The sequence below is a fragment of the Lepidochelys olivacea genome (genome assembly GCF_965140295.1).
Source record: "Lepidochelys olivacea isolate rLepOli2 genome assembly, chromosome: 9".
NCBI lineage: Eukaryota > Metazoa > Chordata > Testudines > Cheloniidae > Lepidochelys > Lepidochelys olivacea.
The window spans coordinates 11639691-11661132 of record NC_140419.1 but is presented as its reverse complement, the minus strand read 5'-3'; the positions used below and the strand labels follow the sequence as shown (position 1 = coordinate 11661132).

The following is a 21442-nucleotide window of genomic DNA, read 5'->3' as shown; positions in this document are numbered from 1 at the left end:
TATAATCCCCCCATAGAAAAGAAAGTATGGGGTTCCATTGATAGAGTATACTTTTGCTAAATGCCAAAAAAAACAAATATAAGTCACTGTCTTACATTTCAGGAAGAAGGGAGATTTCCCTGTCTATTCCATATATCTAAAAATAGAAAATGGGTAATAGGAAATTGATCTGTTACTGACAATGAAGGGGTAGGCTTAACTGCTAGTGTTGGTGTGACAGCCATTTTCAGGACCATAACTCAAAGGGCGAAATACCCTATCTGCATCAACAGTAACATCATTTTCAATACTGAACTGAATACTGAATACATCATTTTCAATACTGAATATTGATAACCATTACCAGCAACATGGCAACGACTTCCTAGTACAGAGTGGGTTCCCTAGCCAGAGGGTATCTTGTTCCTCTGTGTTTCTCTGATTAACGTTATCATTTGTTGAATATAACACACTATAACACTTCAGTCTGCAGTTCTGAAACATTTCCCACCTAGGAATGTCAACAACAAACCAGTTATTGTTAGGAACACGAACCACTCTGCTTATGCTTCAGGGAGAGATGCTGTTACTGGAGCTTCAGGCTGCCTGTTCTAGAGAGAAGGAGCGACCTTGTTCAGTTCAGCCCCACTTCCTACCCCACAGAAATGCAGGGCTAAGGTCTGGAACACTTAGGGCCTCTCACGTTGATAAGGTCTGAAACAAGTCAATTGCTTCAGTGGCATTTGGCTTGAAAGACCCAGGGACCACACGATCCTTCTTTAAAAAACAAAAAAAACAAACAAAAAAAAAACACACTCTCACGGCGGCTGGGCTTCCCCCAGCGCCACAGATCCCCTTCGCCCCTCCAGGAAAATGAGTAATTCAATACAACCGCAGCCTCCGTGAACACCGCAGGCCATCAGCGCTTCAGCCCCCAGCTCCCCGGGGCGGGGGAGCCTGCTGCCCCTCTGGCTCACAAGACAGGAGGGCGCCGCGCCCGCCTCTCTGGAGGCGAGGAGACTCCCCGCTCACCCCTGGGGGGAGGCTGTTCTCCAGTCACCCCCCCCCCCCGCCCACCAGCCTCCTCCCCAGATTATTCAGCCCCAAAGGACCGCATCACTCCCCGCAACAAGGGGGATCCTCCCCACCTACCTCCAAACGCCCCCCCTCCCCCGCCTAGGGGCCACACCCAAGAACACCCCCCCACACACACACACACTCTCCTTAGGGGCCGCCACCTCAGCCCCCCGCAACCTCCAGCGCGGGGCGCCGCTGCCCCTCCGCAGGCCTCTGCGCGCGCGCACCGCACCAGGCCCGGCCACCCCTGGGGGACGGAGGGGGGGGGGGCGCGGCCGCCACCGCCGCCCCGCCCCAGTTGGCGGCCCCCTTGGGTCCCTGCGTGGGGAGAGTCGCTGCCCAGGCCCGCCGGCGAGCAGGGGAGGCCGCGGGGCGCGCTTACCTGAGGGAGCTCCCTGCCAGCCAACCGCGCTCCGGGCCGCTCCTAACGCCGGGCGGGACCGCGCATGGCCCGGCGGGCGGGGGGGGGGAGGAGGACAGAAGGAAGAAGAGAGACGGGGGAGCCGCGCCTTCCGAGCTGGCCGCTGACAAACCAGCCGTGCCTGCTACGCCTGCCTCCGCTAATTCCGGCGGGGCTGCAGCAGCCCCGCCCCGCCGCCACACAATGGTACGGCCCGCGGTGGAATAGTACAGTCCAAGGGGCGGGGCAGCTCCGGGGCACGGATAGCGGGCTTGCTCCTGGTAGCGGGGAGCCGCCGCCGCCGCGTGGCCCGCCCGTGCACGCGCGAAGCTGCGCCATGTGGCAGCGGGCCCCGTCCCCGCGCTACATCTTTAATCCGGAGCGCCGCTCCCCTTCCCCCACCCCGTTTACAGCGGGGTGTGGCCCGACCTGCGCGTGACCTCTCGGGGGCTTCATTATTGCAGAGCGTCTACATGCGTGTTTAACGTGTCTCACGGCGCAAACGGTTCAGCGTGCAGCCCCACTGGGAGTAATGTGCCTAGCAGCTCCGGGACCATTACATTGGGTACAAGGAAGCTCTGGCCCTGTTTATTCCAGGTAGATAATATTCCAGGTAGATAATATCTTTTAGTGGACCAATTTGGGGGAATGAGAGACATATTTTTAAGCCACACAGTGCTTGCCTTCAGGTTAGGGAAAAGGTGTCATATGCCTGCATACACAGTCAGTATATAATATGGAATAGGGTGACCAGACAGGAAATGTGAAAAATCAGGACGGGGTGGGGGGTAATAGGAGCTGATATAAGAAAAAGATCCAAAAATCAGGACTGTCCCTATAAGATCAGGACATCTGGTCACCCCAGTATGAACCTCTCTAAAGGCTTCCTTTAGTACACCGTATCTGTCTTCTTTCGTAGACCTAGTGCAGACTAGCAACTACAATTTCACTTGTGCATCTCATGCATAACATCTACATGCAAGTTTTTAACTGGCTAACACTGAGCTGTAAACATGTGTAAACCTACATGCACATGAGCCAATAAATTATTTTCTTGCTCAGCACCCCATATAAATTTAATTTGCTACCTGGCATGTCTACTGAAGTATACCACACCTGTATGCATTTGTAATTTTGGACAACATTCTAATATTACATGAAAAACCCAAACAGCCAGCTTATTGGGGGGGGGGGGAACTGTTGGAAAACAGGGTGAAGGTGGTAGGAGTAGAATCCTCACTTCAACCAGAAAGGCAGGCCTGGGGCATCCTCAGAGCCCAGCCATATCTATCTACTGCGGGGTAATGCAAGGCGCAGCAAAGTATGCCACTATCACTCCCCCATTCCTCCTCTCTGCGCTGATCTGCAGAGACCAACCACTGAGACTTCAATGGCACCCAGGAGACTGTGGAGTATCCCTATGCAGATTTTACACCACTTTTGCCTATAGCAACTCTGTTTAAAGCTGTTTTGGCCCTTGCATTGGCACACAAGGCATCTCCAGCTTTACCCCTTAGCGTGAGATAGGCACCTAGGTACATGTTAAGTGTGATGCATGCTTTTATTTCAGTGGGTATGACAATTTTTAAGGGCCATCATCAAACTGGTGACAGCCCCTCTAAATCTCTACATAAACAGTTAAAGAAATTCTATACAAAAGAAGTATTTACATATTGGCTGGGTTTGCAGATAGTTTGTTAATACTGACTCCACCTTTTAACATTATCAAGAAAACTGGCAGGCACTGAGACTTTGTCTCCAGGCTGGATTTCTGATGCATCATGGCAGTATAGAATCTGAGCTTCCCTCTTGCCTTTAAAATATTCCCCCTGAACAGCAGCTGCAGCAACCACTGACCTAGCTTATTAAATGCATCCACCAAATAAAACAGTATGCACATTACAGGAGATTCAATACTTGCAGTTTCCTTTTGCTGCTGCCAATATTGCTTTTAAAATCCATCCAGAAAGTCACAAAATAAATGCATCCCTTGTATTTACTCACACTGAAGCCTTGATTGCACAGGAGCAATTTCTTTCCCACTTTCCATGGACTGATCCAACATGACAGACAGTTGCTATGGATTCGCATCTCTGACGTCAGAGAATTTAAAGAGAAAGAGCTCTTGGGATAACTCCAGAAAAGAGTATGATTAAGGATGGGATTTGAGAAAAGGATGTGACTAGAATAGGGTTTATCATCCTTTTTCATACCATGTCATTACCCCATTTATACACTTATAGCTGAGATTTAGCAATCCTTTCTAAGGCCTGTTCTACAAAGATTTGGTATTGTTTTGCATCAGAACTGGCTGCTATGGGTTTGCAGGCCCTGAAGTTTGTAAAGCTTCAGATTCAATTGTAATGCACTTTGGCATGGTTGAATTTTGCATGAACTCATAAGCAAGTATGGATTTGGTAGGTTCATGTTTGCATGACGTTCACACGAGTACTGAGCAACCAGATGTGGCCATATGAGAGAGTACTATGTGACTTGTCCCAATGAACCTGAGAATTTGAAGTACAACACAAAGAACAGTTTCAGAAATTTAATAGCTGTCCAGAGAGAGCAAAAATGCCTTTAAAAAAACACTGCTGAACAGTTTTTGTGCCTGTCAACTGTTCACATGAACCAGTGTTGGTTCACAGACAAGCCCAAGTCAAACCAAGTGTTATAGCCAACTCACTCTAATTTAGATTCTCCCCTTAAAAGTTACTTAGGTTGAGAGGCAGCCCCATCTCCTTTACAAAAAGGAGAGCAGTATTTTGTTGCCAGTAGTACTGTATTAGTGGGAAAATAATGCTCAGTCTATTGAATCCGTTTCTAAAATGAATTATGTTTGTATAAAGCCTACATGAGGTGGATATAAACAGTAAAACTGAATGAACTACAGCTCAGGTACCAAAAGGAGAAGCTTAATTATCACCACAACTATTCTGTTTCAAAGAAGAAATTAGCTATGCATCACAGCTGATGTTTATGCTACATCTGATGCCCTCCCATTAACAATGAATACCTGTTAAGTAATAATCCCGCAATGTAAAACTAAAAATTGAATTTATTTACAGAATTTTGAGACAGAAATAGATTTGCTAAACACATGACACTGGATTTAAATTATTTTCTTGTATATTGATGATTATTTTGTTTCCCTAGAACAGACCTTGACATAGACGCTGGATATTAGGTGAGCCACAGAGTAAGAGGGAAACAAAAACAGGAGAAAAAGGAAAAGGAAAGATTCTGTGATATGACATGTATGATCTCAGTACAACTTATGATCTCAGGACAATTGCCATAACAACTGCTCCTAATTGGCACCCTCTTTGAAACTCAGGAGAGAAGCCAACATTTCTCACTCACTCCCAGCCAAGTGGAACCAATATAGACTACAAAGCCTTTGCGTTCCTGAATGCCAGCAGTCAAATTATGGCCCGCGCCCGAGTTCCCTCTCTTTCTTGTTCCTGAGTGATATGTTACTTACAACTGCTTTACGGGAGTGGAGAGCTTGCAAGAAAGCCCCCTCATCAGTGTCCCAGGGCCCAGCCTTCATTTTTCTGCTGGTGCTCAGCAGTGTAGTGCATGGGGTGGCCCACAGCCAGGGAAGCAGCATGTATGTGTAGGATGAGGGATCTGCGGTCAGCCCCATGTTCTGAATGCCAGGATATTACATTGGCAGGAACACTGGCTGCTACCATTGCACATGTGTAGCTACGGACACCTGCTCACCATGCTCCCCATTACCACTGGGGCTTATTTGCCTCTCACATTGGTAAGAAACAGGAGTAATTTCACTGAAGTTAGTGGATTTGCACCAGTGTAAACCCGGTATATGAGAGAGGAGAATCAAGCCTATTATATACCTCTCAAAGCTTTAATGACCCCAGTACTGAGGGGTGAATTCATCCCTGGTGTAGGGACAAAGGGGCAAATAGGTTGCACCTCCCCTATTCAAGGGCTGCCAGGTAACATGTCAGTTTCAACACAGGCTAGGGCACCTATGAGAGCTGCTCTTACTCATACCCTCCATTACCATAGCCTGTACTAGGCTTGTGGCAGTGGTGAACAGCAGGATGAAAGGCTGCTTATTAGGTTATAACTCCTCCCACTGTATGCTGTCCCAACATGCTAACTGAGCCAGAAGTTCTTCAGTGGAGTACACAGAAGCTACATAGCTACTACAAAGTGATTATAGTGCAATCCTGAGTAGGACCATAATACTTGGGTGGTGCACCTGCCTCTTTCCCCTTTCCAGCACAGTTCTGCCTCATAATAGGCGTAACTGAGTCTTAGGTATTTAGTAAGAGGATTTCACAGTCATAGTATGTGGGCCAGGCTTTGGGGTTAACCAACCCTCATATTTTTCTGACATGATACTACTGTAGTATTGATAAATGACTTGATAAAACACAATATACACTGTAAAAAAGCAGTTCATTGCTTACATTGCATTGAGTCATGACAACGGAAATGTTTATGCACATCCCTTACTTCACCAACTGACTCAGCTAACAAGCCTGATATTTTAATAACTGTGTCCTGGTTGTAAAGAACACACGTGTGCTTCTCAGTTGAAGACATCTGTCCTTCATTTATTCAATGGACAGGTGTCATTCAGGAACATATTTACCTTGCATTTAATGAGTGATCCCATTGCAAACTTCAAAGGTAACAGATCAAGACTGGATTCAACTCTGTTTTTCTTTACCAGAAAAGAAAAAACCTTGTTCAGAGAGGCACTAGACGACTGCAGAAGAAGTTGCTTAACCACCTTTCATAAAAGGGGGAAATTGTCACGAGGATGTAAAAATTGCTGCAGATAAGGCAACTCTGCCCATCCAAGCTGGTTCCCTTAAAAAGTTTCTCTCAACTCCACCTCCTGATGGTAAACTTCAGTTGTGGGTGGGGATCACTAACAGGATACGGGCCTCAAAGGAACACAGCCCTTTTTATCCTCTTTCAAAATGGAGCTTTGCGGAACACTAGACTAGCATATTAGTAAATAAAAAGGAAAAAAAGCGTATGAACATTTAACATGGATAGAGCCCTGGAAAATTCCATTTTCATTTTAACTGATTATATAATATGCCTCAGATCCTGAAAGGTATTTAAGTGCCTCATTATTCTTTGTCCTTCCACCTAAGAATCTCAAAACATCTTACCAAAAAATGTATCCTCCACTCCTCTGCGAGTCAGGAAAGTATCTTCATTTGCAGACGGGGAAAGTGAAACACGCAGAACTTGATTCTCTGTTACCTTGTAGTTTGTTTAGTCATTGGGATCCATGCAAAAAGGATATGAAACACTACTAAATCAGAATTCTCTACCCTCACCAGTGATAATATTTTACAAACATTTTCATCCAACTCCATGTAACATCAGTGGCTTCAGATACTGGGGCCTTGTCGACAAGAAAATTACAGATTTAATTCAATAGGTTTAGAAACTTGATTTAGTTCAGTTGGTGCCACCACTCTTATTTCAGAGTAAGAATGCCTTAGAGTGGTTTAGTGTGTCAGTAAGAAAAAACGATTACTTACCTTTCCTAATTGTTGTTCTTCAAGATGTGTTGCCCGTGTCCATTCTATTCTAGGTGTGTGCATGCCCACTGTCAGAATTTTTTGCCTTACCAGTATCCATAGGGCCGGCTCTGGCGCCCTCTGGAGTCTCGTGTTCATGCACCGGTATATGAGGCACAGCTGGCCCTACACCCTCTCAATTCCTTCTTGCCGGTAACTCTGACAGAAGGGTAGGAGGGCAGGTAATGGAATGGACATGAGCAACATATCTTGAAGAACAGTTACGAATGCTAGGTAACCGCTTTTTCCTTCAAGTGCTTGCTCACGTTGATTCCATTATAAGTGACTCAAAAGCTGTATCGCTGGATGTGGTCAGAGTTAACGGTTGTGTGGCTTCCAATACTGCTCTACCAAAGCCACCATCATCCTGGGCCTGCTGCATGATCGTGTAATGGGATGTGAACGTATGGATGGACGAGCAGGTAGCGGCCCTGCCAACATCTCCAATCAGCACCTGGGCCAGGAAGGCTGCCGATGAGGCTTGGGCTCCAGTTGAATGGGCAGTGACAATCACTGGCGGTGGCACTTTTGCCTGTTCATAGCAAAACCTGATGCAGATGGTGATCCACAATGAAATTCTCTGAGCAGATGCAGGAAGATGCAGAGCAGATGCATTCTGTCTGCCACCGCGACAAAGAGCTGTGTCGACTTATGAAACGACTTAGTCTTTGGGTCCTTGGCCTAAAATTTTTGCAGATCCTGCACTTTTCTTTCACGTGTGACTCCTGCAAACACTTTAGGCAACTGCTGTAGGGGTCACTAACAGGCATAGGCTTACTAAACTTCAAAAACAGACTCCAACGAGAGACTGCTGAATTGGAATTAATTTGCAAACTGGATACAATTAACTTAGGCTTGAATAGAGACTGGGAGTGGATGGGTCATTACACAAAATAAAACTATTTCCCCATGTTTACTCCCGCCCTCCACCCCCATTGTTCCTCAGACGTTCTTGTCAACTGCTGGAAATGGCCCACCTTGATTATCACTACAAAAGGTCCCTGTCCCGTCCCGCTGTCCTGCTGGTAATAGCTCACCTTAAGTGATCACTCTGGTTACAGTGTGTATGGTAACACCCATTGTTTCATGTTCTCTATGTATATAAATCTCCCCACTGTATTTTCCACTGAATGCATCCGATGAAGTGAGCTGTAGCTCACGAAAGCTTATGCTCAAATAAATTGGTTAGTCTCTAAGGTGCCACAAATACTCCTTTTCTTTTTACATGCTGAGCGCGGTTTGAAGCACAGAGACCGGGACATGCCCCACCACAGGGCAAAGTAATTGCTAAGATTCTAACTAACTAACTAACTTAACACCTGACACTTAACACTTAATTACTAACTAACTATTGTCAACTATATACAAAGAGAACAGCCAGTAGCTAATAAACCACTATCACACCTGCAAAGCAAGAGAAAGGCGCTCCAAGCAACCATTGGGGCAGTAAGAAGGAACTGAGAGGGCGCCAGAGCCGGTTCTACAGATACTCCTAAGGCAAAAATTCCGACAACAGTGCATGTGGTCGTGCACCCACCTAGAATGGAATTGACATGAGCAAGCGCTCGAAGAAGAAATCAATTTTAATATAAATTTATATGAGGTACTCCTAAACTGAAATAATGTCCACACAAGGAGGTGGCACTGATTTTACAAAATCATTTCAAAATCAATTTATTTAAATTGCTACCATTTCCCGCAGCTCCCACTGGCCGGGAACAGCAAACTGCAGCCACTGGGAGCTGTGGGTGGCCATGCCTGTGGACGGTCAATGTAAATAAACTGTCTCATGGCCTGCCAGTTGATTACCCTGACGGGCTGCAGGTTGTCCACCACTGCTCTAAGTCCCCACTTCCAGGCTTTATCTAAACCCTGCTGATTCTTTCTGCATAACATCTCTAAGATGCAGCCTTTCCTATCCATTTACCACAACTAAAACCATCATCCAGGCTTTCATCATCTCATGCCTCGATTACTGCAACATCCTTCTCTCCGGCCTTGACAAACAATCTTGCTTTGCTCACATCCATTCACAATGCTGCCACAAAGGTCATTTTCTTAGCCTGTCACTATTCCCATGTCACCCATCACTTTGCATCCCTCCACTGGCTCCCCCTTCTCTATCACAAACACAAGCTGTTTGTATTCATTTTCAAGGCCCTTCACAGTCAGTCCTCACCTTACCAATCACCTCTCAGTCACTACCTAGCTGTCTATGCTTGTCTCCAACCTCCACTCAGAGGCAGATTAGGGGTTTGTGGGGCTCTGGGCCAGAGCAAGAGGGGGCCCCTCCCCACCCCTTCTGCCTGCAGTCTACCCCCCACCTTCCTTCGGTGCTCCTGCGGTGGAAGTGGAGTTGGGGCGTGGTGGTTTGCCCCACGCCCCACTCCTGTCGGGGAGCAGGGTAGGGGTGCCTGGGGGGCTTCCTCCACTCTCCAGTAGGAGCAGCGGGCAGGCGGGGAGAACAGGGCAAGCCCCCATGCCCCAACCTGCTTCCCAGCAGGAGTGCCAGGTAGGCAGGCAGAGTGGGTCAGAGCACAGTGGTGCCCATTTTTCCGGGGGGGCCCCCAATTGGCCAGGGCGCCTGAGCACAGGCACCATTGGCCTAGTGGCTAATCCGCCACTGCCCACTTGTTAAATTTTCAAACACCTTCATGCTTTCTCCCATGCTGTCCCAACACTTGGAAGGCAATACCTGTATGATCTGCAATGTTACCTCATTATTCACCTTCAAATCCCTCCTATAAGCTTTTCTTAGGTATCTCGCCTATAAAAAGCTTGACTACACTAAGGCTCCTAATGGTCTAAAGAAGCAGATTTAGAAACAATTGTGCAAAAATCAGTGCTACCTGCTTGTGGGAAGGTTATTTCTGTTTAGGAGTGCCTTATGCTGACCAATATTCTCATTGTTTCCTTATACTCACCCATCTGTCTGGTCTTTTACTGAGATTGTAAACCCCTAGGGGCAGGGATCATCTTTTGGTTCCGTGTTTGTGCAGAGCCTAGCACAATGTGATCCTGATCTAATACAAATAAATAATATTAGTAAAGGTTGAGAAGCTGCTGATTCAACAGGTTGCTCTGAGAACTCCTTCCAGCACAATTCTGCCAGTTTTTAAAGCTGCCTTCATCCCCCCTGGATGGAAACTCTGTGCAAGGCCATGTCAGTTAGATCTACTCTGAGTTGAACTGGTGTTAGCGGTGGTAGGAGATTTTTTGGAAATTTCCCTAGTCTGGACAGTGCATGTGACAGCTCATCTAACCAGCCTCAGAAAATCTAAAAATATCAGTTAAGTCTCTGCAAATTCTTACCTCACTTCCTAAGAAACGCATAGTTCATCGTTAGCATGGTACTTTCCACGCTTCCAAACTGCCCACTATTTCACCAGCTCCATTATTATCAGCCCATTATTTAACTTCTTTCCAAACCATCTCACGATATAGATGATTAGCTGTGTTTCTCCAGGAGATAAAGATTTGAAAGCAAAGAAACGCGCACACACCCGCTATAAATCTATAAAGGATCCCATCTATTGATCTTACCAAAGAAAAACCAGGGCAGAGAATCACAACCTCTTCAGCAAACCTTAGGAAATCAGAAGAAAGAATAGGCTGCTGTTTAGACTTCAGAATTAGTTTGTCCATTTAGCAATCCATTTTGTTTACTCTGTAAAAAAACACAACCTGTCAGATAGTGATAGTGGTTTCTCAACAGTACTAATTCACAAAGGAACTGTCCTGTTGATTAGTTAGCTTAATCAGGTTTTCTTTGCAGTACATACAGTCCTTCCCTTTTATAGAATCATAGGACTGGAAGGGACCTCGAGAGGTCATCTAATCTAGTCCCCTGCACTCACGGAAGGACTATATTATCTAGACTAGACTATTCCTGACAGCTGTTTGTCTAACCTGCTCTTAAAAATCTCCAATGATGGCAATTCCACAACCTCCCTAGGCAATTTATTCCAGTGCTTAACCACTCTGACAGTTAGGAAGTTTTTCCTAGTGTCCAGCTTAAATCTCCCTTGCTGCAATTTAAGCCAATTGCTTCTTGTCCTATCCTCAGAAGTTAAGAACAATAATTTTTCTATCTCCTCCTTGTAACAACTTTTTATGAACTTGAAAACTTATGTCCCCTCTCAGTCTACTCTTTTCCAGACTAAACAAATGCAATTTTTTCAGTCTTCCCTCATAGGTCATGTTTTCTAGACCTTTAATCATTTTTGATTCTCTTCTCTGGACTTTCTCCAATTTGTCCACATCTTTCCTGCAATGTGGCGTCCAGAACTGGACACAATGCTCCAGCTGAGGTCTAATCAGCATGGAGTAGAAGGGAAGAATTACTTTTCATGTCTTACTTAGAACACTCCTGCTAAAACAACCCAGAACGATGATGTTTTTTTATTCAACAGTGTTACATTGTTGACTCATATTTACCTTACGGTCCACTATGACCCCCAGATCTCTTTCCACAGTACTCCTTCCTTGGCAGTCATTTTGTTTTGTCCTCACCCTTTGTTTTGACTCTGATTGACAGAACCTCTTACTACTGCAATCTAGACAGTTATTCAGATGAGAAACTTTAATCCACACCTATGCCGACCTTTATATTTACATTTTTCCCCATTAAATTCAGATTAACTGCTTCCTGGTAAGTGAGACACGCCTTGCTCTGTTTTCCCAGAGACCGATGAAGAAACTGGGATTGTTAAAAGCTTGCTTGCTTTACTGTTAAATGTACTCAATCTACTAAATGGGATTACATATACCACCTTTGCTACCATACAGCAAAGCACATGTTATGCCTTCAGGCTTTGCTTCCATGTTTGCTTGTTTCCTCCTAAACATGCTCTTTCTTTATCCTCGAGCTCTGGTTTTCATTCTTGCTTCTGTCTCACATGGATTTATTTCCAGAACACTTCAGTGGTTCAGCAGTGCAACTGAAGCAAGACGGAGCTTTTACTATTCTATCAGCTGCTCTGCTTATATATAGGTGACCTTTCACAGTACCCAGTAACGATGATCTTCCACCAGACAAGGTGGTGTCTTACATGAAACGTCTTTGTGGTCTCAGTCTAATTCTTAACAGACAAGGGTCCAACCAGCATCACAGGAGACACTACCAATGACTGGTTTCAGAGTAGCAGCCGTGTTAGTCTCTATCCGCAAAAAGAAAAGGAGTACTTGTGGCACCTTAGAGGCTAACAAATTTATTTGAGCATAAGCTTTCATGAGCTACAGCTCACTTCATCGGATGCATGCAGTGGAAAATACAGTGGGGAGATTTTATATACACAGAGAACATGAAACAATGGGTGTTACCATACACACTGTAAGGAGAGTGATCAGGTAAGGTGAGCTATTACCAGCAGGAGTAGAAAAAAAACTCCTTTTGTAGTGATAATCAAGGTGGGCCATTTCCAGCAGTTGACAAGAACATGTGAGGAACGGGGAGGCGGGGGGGGGGGAGAGGAATAAACATGGGGAAATAATTTTACTTTGTGTAATGACACATCCACTCCCAGTCTCTATTCAAGCCTAATTTAATGGCGTCCAGTTTGCAAATTAATTCCAATTCAGCAGTCTCTCGTTGGAGTCTGTTTTTGAAGTTTTTTGTTCAAGAATTGCGACTTTTAGGTCTGTAATCGAGTGACCAGAGAGATTGAAGTGTTCTCCGACTGGTTTTTGAATGTTATAATTCTTGACGTCTGATTTGTGTCCATTTCCTTGTTGTCAGCCTCAGCAGAAGTTAAAGATGGAATGCCCATAGGGACCACATTTCCCCCTGCCCCCTAAAGGAAGGCGCTAGGTCAGGGTTTAGTCAGGCTGGTGGGGGAAGAGTGCACTTTATGTGCTTTATCAGCTGAACCTGTTCTGTTAAGAAACACCAGGCTTTGGTTTCCAGGGCTTTCAATACAGCGTCTTTCAGGCACCTTTAAATACAAATGATTTAAAATAGAAAAATCAAGGCAGAGAAAAATGTAATAAAAGTACAAGAATAAAACAAGGAAACTATCACTTGGAATCTGAAGAATCAGTGGCTGGAATGGAAGGTGACAGACAAACTGATTGGTTTTTGAGGTCCAGTGTAACCACTGATTATGCAATGAAGTCAGTTCAGTCTGCAGTTAGGTCTTGGAGTCTCAACTCCTGTCATAAATATAAAGGGAAGGGTAAACCCCTTTGAAATCCCTCCTGGCCAGGGGAAAGCTCCTCTCACCTATAAAGGGTTAAGAAGCTAAAGGTAACCTCGCTGGCACCTGACCAAAATGACCAATGAGGAGACAAGATACTTTCAAAAGCTGGGAGGAGGGAGAGAAACAAAGGGTCTGTGTGTCTGGTGATATGCTGTTTTTCTGCCGGGGATAGACCAGGAATGGAGTCTTAGAACTTTTAGTAAGTAATCTAGCTAGGTATGTGTTAGATTATGATTTCTTTAAATGGCTGAGAAAAGAATTGTGCTGAATAGAATAACTATTTCTGTCTGTGTATCTTTTTTGTAACTTAAAGTTTTGCCTAGAGGGGTTCTCTATGTTTTTGAATCTAATTACCCTGTAAGATATCTACCATCCTGATTTTACAGGGGGGATTTCTTTATTTCTATTTACTTCTATTTTTATTAAAAGTCTTCTTGTAAGAAAACTGAATGTTTTTTCATTATTCTCAGAGCCAAGGGTTTGGGTCTGTGGTCACCTATGCAAATTGGTGAGGCTTTTTATCCAACATTTCCCAGGAAAGGGGGGGTGCAAGTGTTGGGAGGATTGTTCATTGTTCTTAAGATCCAAGGGTCTGGGTCTGTAGTCACCTAGGCAAATTGGTGAGGCTTTTTACCAAACCTTGTCCAGGAAGTGGGGTGCAAGGTTTTGGGAAGTATTTTGGGGCAAAAGACGCGTCCAAACAGCTCTTCCCCAGTAACCAGTATTAGTTTGGTGGTGGTAGCGGCAAGGACAAAGGGTGGAATATTTTGTACCTTGGGGAAGTTTTGACCTAAGCTGGTAAAGATAAGCTTAGGAGGTTTTTCATGCAGGTCCCCACATCTGTACCCTAGAGTTCAGAGTGGGGGAGGAACCTTGACAACTCCAGACTCTCTGGAGGGAGCCAGGTGACTCATGGTGTGAGGAGAACAACTGAGCACCATTGCAGTGCCACTTGAGTGGAAGAAAGCAGTGAGAATATTATAAAAATCTTTCTTCTGCAGATCGTTCTGTGTGACAAAAGTACAGTACTGATGCAAATATGTAAAATACTTAAAGAGCAGCTACCAAAAAAAAAAAAAAAGCCAAAAGTCTTTTGACTAACTTTGCTCTCTTCAGAGAATGGAGATGAGCAGCAGCACAGAGTGATTATTACTGGGCCTCCCATTTTGAATATAACTTGCTAGTTCACAAAACTGATTCTGAAGTTCTCTTTGTGGATTTTCCTTTGGATTCTTGTCTTGGGATAGGAACTTTGGATTAATACACATATGGAAGATTATGAGAGTCTGGCCTACGAATCCTGAAGATGCCCTCAGGGATCTTGGGGTACCACACATTTGCCCCACTTTTTCAGGCTTGCAAATCTACTCCCAATGATTAATACCAATTTCTGTGTATTACTTGTCTTTGAGGCATACATGGCATGTTACCATACGCCCAACAGGATCCCTATTCCAAGGATTTTGCAGACAGTAGGAATGACTGAGTACAATATTGTGCAAACAAGAACCATGTCCATCAACACAGAGCAGTAGGTGATCATTTCAGATGAGTTCTTGGGTGCTTCTTAAGGAAGAGGGGGCATAATATATGTTAATGGAAAGACAGTTCTAGGCATATGGGGTGAAATGAATGAAAGCAAAGACGACAATGCAGACAATCATGAAAGAGACTTAACAAAGCAGAGGTAATAAACAAACAATAATAATACCACCACCTAGTTCTTATATAGCACTTTTTATCAATACATCTCAAAGCACTTTACAGAGGATCCCCATTATACACATAGGGAAATGGAAGCATAGGGAGGTGAAATGACTTATCCAAAGTCACCAAGCAGACTACTGGCAGAGCTGGGAATAAAATCAAGGCCTCCTGAATCCCAGTCCAGTGCTTTATTCACTACGAAACACTCCCATAGAAGGGGTAGTGCAGGAATTGACTTGGACAGAGTTATCAGAGGGTGTAGAATTATGGAGTACCATGAAGGTGAAGAGGAGAAATTTATTAGTTAAATGTTGACACCATGTATATATATCACATTTAGTTTGTGCAAGCAGTAAGTTTGGTTGTGTACATTTCAATTGGCTTCCCATCTTCTTCCACTTGAAATGACAGAAGCACGTAGAGCAGCATGCTTGTAATGTTGGTAGTACTGTAATTTCTAAACAACTGTTGTCCAAGCACAGTAAAAATGTATGAAGCTACATTCTACGTTTTTTTAATGGAAGATTGTTGAATTCAGCTATTGGCCAATACTTTAGAAAATGTCAATTCTTTATGAGCATATAAATTTGTACACGATCATCAGAGCACACAAATGAACAAATTTACACAACCAAAACCCTCCTTCTCGCACAACCTGAATGTGATTTATATTTAGCCTGTGGAACTCCAAGCCACAAGATGTAACAGAGACAAAAATGATTTAGTGAGATTCAAAAAGAAGTTGGACATTTAAATGAATGAGAATAGCAGATGCAGTTGCACTAACTAGGATAACAATGACAAAAGCTATGAATTCTCATGCTTTGGGATATAAACTAATCTCCAGATGGGCTTGGGAAGACATTTTCCCGTTGGCACACTACTGCATAATAGATGCCATTACAGAAGTGTTTTGATTCCTCTGAGGAATCCAGTTATTAGTAAGTGTAAAAGACAGGATACTGAACTACAGGGTTCATTATTCAGTCTAATATAGCAATTCTCAGGTTTTGCCACTTAAGAGATTTTATTTCTCTTAACTGAAAGGATTTTTGGCACAAGGGTTGACTGAAAGGATTCATGAATGAGAAAGTCCAATACCAGAGGCTAATTCTTCCAGGGACAGAGAGAAACGAAGGCTGCTCTTAGCAAACTTTTCAACGTGCCTCTGCCACTGACACTCAACCTTGACCTCTATCAACCTTGTTCCTATGGCCTTGATCCTTCCTGAGGGTAAGGCTGCCAGTCCCAATGAATTAGGGATGCTGGAAATGACATTGTGGCCTAGATTGTGCTAATACATCATTTCGAATGTGATCTGAGACAGATTTAAAAGCAGGCTGTGAGCAATGAAAATGAATTCACTACTGTGCCCTCAATTAGGTGATCAAGTCCTTTACAAGGAGTCATCTGGGAAAAGCGGGGGAAGGGGGAGACAACCCATTTTTAAGAGGGGGATCTCACATTCTAGTCAAATTAGATATGATTTAAAGGACAAATGAAATAGTTTGTAGAACATAATTGTAAAACAGGGTTGAACTTAAATAATACGTGCACATACACAGTGCTGTTTATTCAAAGATTTCAAACTGCTTTACAGTGGTGAATACCTTTCATTATCTACATTTTACAAACGGGAAAGTGAGGAACAAAGTTCTGTAAGTGACTTGCCAAGGGTGACCCAGTGAATCCCTGGCAGAGCTGCCTGAAATCAAATCCAGGTCACCTGCCTCCCCTGCTCTTGAGACTAAATACACTATATAACAGACCAGCATTGTACTAGTCATGATAGGGTGCATGAGAAACAAAAAAATTCAAACTGACTATAAAAAACATGAAAATGATCAATCTTGTTCAGTCTGAATGAACAAAATGCAAGAAGTAAAACAGCAAAAATATTACACAAAGATTAAAAAAAAAATCTTTCCATTTTAATGAGCTACACTACCAATACCGAAAAGGACTTTTATCAGTATTTGATTTTCTTCTGATCAGCACTTCCTAGCTTTTAGTCTAGAGGTCCCCAAAGTGTGGGGCACGCCCCCCTAGGGGCGCATGGAAGACTGTCCAGGGGGGTGTGGCAGGGGCCCGGGCCAGCCCCCCCAGGGACAGAGAGGGAGCGTCACCCAGGCCCTCTCTGCTCCAGTCCCACCCTCAGTTGCATCCCCAGCTCCTGGCCCCATGCCTGGCTCCGTCCCCAGCCTCAGCGCGGCTCCGCTCCTGACCCCACACCAGGCCCCCCAGCCTCGGTCACTGGCTGCGGCTCCATTCCTGGGACGGGGCTGAGGCTGGGGGCAAGATCGGGAGTTGAGTAGCACCAGGCCGCAGGCCCGGCTTCCAGCCCCCACCGCAGCCTGGCTGTGGCTCCACTCCTGCCCCCGCACTCAGCTGCAACCCCACCCCCAGCTGCATTCGCAGCCTCAGCCCCTTTACCCCCCCGTCTGCATCCACCCCCAAGCTCCACCCGCAGCCCTGCTGCTGGCCACAGGGAGACAGGGGGTCACGGACAGGGGTAACGGAGGGCGTGACCCTTAAAAGTTTGGGGACTGCTGTTTTAGTCAATTCATTGCATGAGTGCAGGGTGTGAAATGCAAGCAAAAATACTGCACCATTTCTAATCCTTCACATATTCAGTATGTGTCATAAATCGGGAATCATTAGACTTAAGGTGTATATTTTTATCACCACAGACAGGCAACCTCAAGGATACAAACCTGATTGCCACTCCACAAATGCTCTATTCCAGGGAAGACATCTGAAATATAGTACTACCAACTGTGCCTTGACAGGCCCTATGTCTATGAGGAAAAAAAAACTATGGATGGAATAATTCATGGTCTCCTCCAGATCTTTCACCAAAAGAATGTGTTTCATGACAAAGTAGGTTTGGGTTTTTTTACATTATGTATCAGTTCAGCGCTGGTGAAAGGTACCACTTGGACAGCCCTAGAATACCAAAGGCCTCCATCTACAGAACAGACAGAGCACGCACAGCAGCAGAAGCAGCTTAAGCTTCCCACAATCTCAACTTTGACCTGAAGGAACCTCTTTGAATCAGTTAGTCACCTTGGCTCTAGACCAAGACTGCAAAAAAGAAAGTCAGTTAGAGCCAACTGCAGTGGGGTTTTTGCATTGTGGATATGCATGCCCTAGGAAATGGAGTGGGGCCATCAAGCATACTTCACATAATCCACCAAACAGCCTTAACACGGTAACAGTTTACAGTCACTATATGACCTGGGCTGGATGGGCATCATGCCAGAGAGGAGGAGGGTTCTATAAACTATTACCAATGCCTCTGAGCAATTTAAATCCCCATAATGTTGGCAAAGTAGAGGAATTTTTCACCCAGGCTTCTCTCAGTTGCCATGGGAGCACCTGCCCACCCTTCACCCTACTTGTGCTGAATCTGCATTTCCTTGGTCACGGAGAGGGATTCAGGTTCCGATTCAAGGGCATTTAAAACCACAAGCACAAAGAAGTTTGATTTTTGTGACTTTTTGGCTTGTTGCTTCCTGCATTGGCCCACCTCAACCTGACCACATCCAACTTGCTAAACACAGCCGTGGTGCCTTTGCATAGCAGTCCAAATAATCTTGGCAGATGTAATAAGAAAAATTAAGATTTTCAAGCAGGATAAAAGCCCAATTGAAAATGAAAGCTTCTTGATGATGGAGAGTGAGTAACAGACAAAGATGAGTGATCAGAAACCAATGACATTATACAATGTTGTCTAAAGTGTGGTACATACTGTGTATATATTTTATGGCAAAGCTTAATGGTTCTGCCAGCACATCCATAATCTATTTCCAGAAGCATTCACTGATGCCCATTGAAAAAATTCTAATTGATAAATTGCCAGAATCAGTTGCTCTCTTCACTTCGTGGATACTATAAACATAAGAATGTTTTAAGCGGAAGTGTTTTTAATATACCCAAACATTCACAGAAGCAGCAATTCCCTCTTTGTTGCAGACAGCCACCTAGTAATTGGCATCCATTCGATGTTCAGCGCCATCTTGGGGCAGGTAACTGCCCTGTAAATTAACTCTTAGAAAGCATAGCCAGCAGTGACTGGGACTATATGGCCATGGGTGAAGAAAGTCAAAGGAGAGGTAAACTGAAAATCTGGAGTCTTCATCCATGGTGTCCTGTTGAAACTGGAGCTTCTTAATCTCTTTTAAATTCCGAGCAGCTGAAAATCTTCTCCTTTTAAATCCCATCAGCTTGACAGCTATGTTAAAAAAAATGCTTTTTTCCTGACAACTTGATTACCATATGAAGCACTAAAGGACAGCACTTCTAATCTTTCCATTTAGCAGGGAAACTTAATATTTAAAACATTTCATGACATTTCCAAGGTCAATACACCACCATTATTTTCTCCTTAGAACTGTTAAAATGATTAATGTAGTGTTTTCAGTCTGAAACAAAATTTCAATTTTAAGATGCCAGATCAAATTCGACTCAGTTACACTGGTTTAAATCCAGAACAACTCCACTGAGCACAGGATTTGGTTAGCTGTTTTCCTCACTGAAGTGAAGAACATTAGGTTTGATCCTATCTCATCAATTACCTTTGCCATTGAATTCAGTGGGAGCAGGGACGATGTCAGAGAAAAAAATGTATATTTAAACTTCTAAGGCTAAAACGTGCTCACCTTACCCAGTTACAACTGCAATGTGGGCCTTTGACAGTGAAAGGAGCATTTGGCTACTGCCCAGAATTGTTGCTTGTTCTCATCCAAGCAGGAAGCTGGGAACTTGAGCAATAGCCCAGGCACAATACCCTCATCGATCTCTCCATCATTCCAGCTACAAGAATTAACAATAAAGAGTGTAACCACCGTCAGAGACAGCAAAGAGCCTTGGCTTATGTGCACACCTCCCCACTCTTAGTCATTCCCTTGACACCTGAGAGAGAGGGGTAAGCTAATAGCCCTACCTTATATTCTTCCTAGTCCATTCTGGTTAGTGACATATAGTAGAAGATCAGAAACCTATACAAATGTCATTAGACAAAGGGTGGTAATGTGGAATTGTAACACAGTTAGGGCACTGTTGTACTAAAACAGTCACCCACCACGATCATTTTGCCTGTACAGGTAGGCCCTATGGACTTGATTCTCCTCTCATACCAATGTTAATCTGGAGTAACTTCATTTAAATCAGTGGCATTTACCTCCCCAGGCAAGACTAGTGTGAGCAGAATCAGGCCCCAAGACAAGATATAGAATCAAGCCGCCAGCTCTCAACTCTGGGGCCCAGTCCCAGCAAGCCTCTCCATCCCACTATGGAGATTCCAATTTCCCAGAAGACCCTTCCTTAATTTTTTTCCACTCCTTCCTTCCCTGCTTTCTCCCATTAGTTCCAGTCCCTTCTTCTCTACTCCTGTGCCTCATTTTTGCTTTCCATCCATTTTCTTAGCAGATCTAGAGGTCTCGGGTTAACTGAGGATTTTCAGTTTTCTTTGCCAAGACCTGGTTCTGCTGTGCGGTCTCCCAGTGTCCTCAGATAGCACTTCCTGCTGGTTGCTCTCTGCACATTTCCATTACATTTGGTCACCAAGCATAGTCCCACCCCCTTGAGCCCAGACCAGGACAAATGTACTGATGGTCTCTTCCACCTACTTAATGAGCAGCTCTGATTCTACAAAGAGTAGGACTCTTTTCACCCTTTCCTCAGTGAAGCGACAGGAAGCAAAATCTTCCTTTTTTTCTCTTTCTTTAGAAGGGAGAATGTGTTTCTTAACTCTGCATCTCCTGGATTTTTGTGGGTTTTAATCATATGCTGATTGTTTTAATTTATGTGAGCTGTATGCCATAGTAGCTTCCCATCTGCCTCTTGATGTCATTCAGAGTAGCTCAATAAAGAGTTACATGGAGTGGGACCAGTCTGTGCAGGAGACTGCCTCTCTCCCTGTGCACTCTGCAGACAAGTGATATCAGCTGGGCCTCTCACCCTGGATTTTAACCCTGGAGGATGGGTCATTTTCTGTCATGGAGCATCCTAAACACATCCACAAATACATGGATTTTTGATACTGTTTTTTAGTAACTATACCTTAACATAATTAATTATTCACAATACAACCCATCATTGCCACAAAGATAAATCACTAGTAGGCATCTGAGACAGAATCAAGTTAACTATTTGCAATACTGATTGTTGAATTGATATTGGGTATTAACTTTTTTATAGGATGACTTCACTTAACATTCTGCTACATGTCTGACACCGCCAAGTTATAACAAACATCAGTTAAGTTTTCTGTAGAGTTCCACTGTTTTACAGTCCTGATTAAATTCCACTTGCAAGGCCTATGAAACAATCTAACAGTGCCATAACTGGTGGCTGAGGCCCTGCAGCACCGTGCAAGGAAAATATCCCTACTAGTTTGTGTCTGTCTCTTGCAGGATACAGTGCAGTTATTGTTTGTCTTCTTTCATGGTCAAATACTTTCAATCAATGGGAGGATGTTCCCTCATTGCACGTGACTGGCA

General features: G+C 44.3%; 1 protein-coding gene across 3 annotated transcripts in view; it reads right to left on the bottom strand.

The window, feature by feature from the left end:
• The window catches only part of GNB4 (G protein subunit beta 4), a 120808-nt gene that overhangs the window by 52509 nt on the left and 46857 nt on the right, over window positions 1-21442 (bottom strand). Inside the window, exon 1 of one of the 3 annotated variants that reach the window (XM_084638450.1) lies at window positions 3461-3539. The exons of 1 other annotated variant lie outside the window; for it this stretch is intronic. The gene's annotated coding sequence lies outside the window, so the exon portion shown is untranslated. Of the gene's footprint in view, window positions 1-1438; window positions 1652-3460; window positions 3540-21442 lie in introns of those variants that run through there. One more of the 3 variants, XM_084638448.1, reaches the window with a different exon arrangement.